This window comes from Echinops telfairi, unplaced genomic scaffold (assembly GCF_000313985.2).
Source record: "Echinops telfairi isolate 266 unplaced genomic scaffold, ASM31398v2 ScPeMD7_2;HRSCAF=8, whole genome shotgun sequence".
Classification (NCBI taxonomy): Eukaryota; Metazoa; Chordata; class Mammalia; order Afrosoricida; family Tenrecidae; genus Echinops; species Echinops telfairi.
In genome coordinates, this window is record NW_022103898.1 from 43,779,115 (window position 1) to 43,781,685 (window position 2,571).

The 2,571-nt window shown below is 38.1% G+C and overlaps 1 pseudogene; it reads left to right on the forward strand.

Annotated features, from left to right (window-relative positions):
- Window positions 1-1,556: 1,556 nt before the first annotated feature.
- Window positions 1,557-2,301, forward strand: LOC101640556 (annotated as a pseudogene).
- Window positions 2,302-2,571: the final 270 nt, after the last annotated feature.

A 2,571-nucleotide genomic window follows, 5' to 3' on the forward strand; every position in this document is an offset into this window, starting at 1 on the left:
GAGCTACATATAACCTCCTCCTCTCTGGGGGATGGGCAACAGAGGGGTAGGTGAAGGAAGACGCCGGGCAGTGTAATATAAGATATAATAATAATTTATAAGTTATCAAGGGTGCATGGGGGATAGGGGCAGAGGAAGGGAGGTGGCGGGGGAGGAAAATGAGCTGATTCCAGGAACCCAAGAGGCAAGCGAATTTTGGGAATGATGAAGGCAACAAATGTATAGATGTGCTTTACACAATTGATCTATGTATTGTGATGAATTGTATGAGCCCCAATAAATTGATTTATAAAAAGAAAAAGAATCGAATAGGTAATTTAATCATCAAAGAAAAAAACATGCAGAGAAGCTAAGAAGGAGAAAAAAAAAATCTCTCATCATTCAGAGGTAGCCATTCTTAACACATTTATTGCATGGCCCATTTTAGAAGCCTTCCCATGGGAATAACACAAAGGTATTCTTTTACCTTTCTTTTCACTAAAATGGGATCATATTGGTAACATGCACAAATGTGCTTGACATAATGGATTATGGATTGTTATAAGAGCTGTAAGAGCCCCCAATGAAATGATTCCAATAAATAAATAAATATAAAATAAAATGGGATCATATAAAAAAAAAAGAATGAAGGCCACTTTTCATTTATTATGTATGGTTTCTCAATGTTTTAAATGGAGATGAATAATGCCTTCTTCATTTTTCTGATAAAGGATCATATAAGAAGATATATGGGAAATTTTCTATAAAAGCAAATGATGTATGATCCTTAAGACACATAAAGTTTTATCTACCTAAATTGCATGTATACATAAATCCCCACACATGCCTTTATTTCTCTAAGCAACAAACTAATAAAAAGAGAATAAGGAAATTTATTTTCTTAGAAGAGTCTCAGTTATACAAGTGTTTACACATTCTGCTACTAACTGAAAGCCTGGTTGCTCAAAAACCCACAGAGACACATTGAAAGAATAATATGTATCTCTAATCAGAATTATAGTATAGTGAACTGTGGTAAAAAGTTTTAAATTATGTTGGTCTCTACCCATACCATAGGTTTAGTTTTCAAGGTTTTAGACTTTTAAAAATTATGATTAAGATGTTATTTTTAAAAAGGACCCAAACATTTTATACTTATGTAACATTATAAGCTGTTTTAGAAGATATGATCACATAATTTATAATTATGTATTTATATTATCATAATTTATTTAACAATAACATTATTTAAAATTTTTATCTGTATACATGGTAAAATATCAGACTTATTAAAATGGAAAGGGAGTGGGCAGAACCGATTGACGCAAGCACGCGGGTCCATTTCCAGGCACCCCACGCTGGGACACCACAGGGAGGCCTGACATCATATGGTGCCTCAGATGAAGAGAGCATCCAGTCACGGTCAGCTTGCACTGGTTTCTGGGTGACTTTTAGACCCTATAGCCCCTGTCCTCCATGCCCTCCCTTGCTTTCCCGTGCACCTCGAGGTGCACGCGCGCTCCCCGCCCCTCTGCATCTCTGCCGGGTCTTGAAGGTGCTCTTCGCTGTCATTGGGAGGGAAGATGAATGTAAGGGTCGGTTTTTGAGAGTAGAATCTAGATGTTCCAAGACCAATTCGACACGTAGGGGCGGATTACATTCCAACAGAGGTAGAGAGAAGGGTCTATGATGAATGCTTCTGGTCCAGATCTGTGCCTTTGGCTGCAACAAGGATGTTGATAACTCAAGGATTAATTAGCAAAGGAATCCTATCAAGTCACCCCAAGTACGGTTTCATCCCTAACTTATATTTGCAGCAATTTGCTGGTATCATGGGATACTTTGCTGGATACTAAGCTCTCTGAAGTGGAAACTTGCCAAGAGCAGTTTAAGAATCTCGAGAATTCTCCTCTTGGAGAGGCTTTACGGTTAGGACAGTCATGATGACCTGTACCACCTGGGCACTATTCTCAAGAGCCAACATATGATTCAAATGCCAGTGGTCATCCATCTTTTGCGACATCCCCAGCATCCGACAAAATAGAAAGAGACGCACTTCCTCCTTATGAACCAATTCCATTCAGTGCTTCCATGAATGAATCTACTCCCACTGGTATTACTGATCAAATTGCCCAAGAACCTGATCCCAAACTTGAAGAAAGTCCTAAAAGAAAAAATATTACATATGAGGAATTAAGGAATAAGAACAGGGAGTCATATGAAGTAACTTTAACACAAAAGACCGACCCCTCAGTAAGGCCTATGCAGGGGAGAATGCTTAAAGTTAAAGTTAACGAATACGGAGATACTTGGGATGAGTGAAAATGACGACATTGGACCCACGGAAGGAATTGCATTCTCCAGCTTCACCTAGGCGGTCAGGGATACCTGCATGTTTTGAAGTCTGTAGCAGTCCTCAGAAACATTCATAACTAGGGGTTTTGTGGTTTGGCTTATTATGATGTTAAAGAAAAACAGACTTAAATGTTACATTGTGTAAGTGTACTCACCTTGGAGAACTATATGAATGATGGTATTATACCATGATTGAATACAATTGTGAAATTGTCTTAAACATTAAAAGGCAAAGAT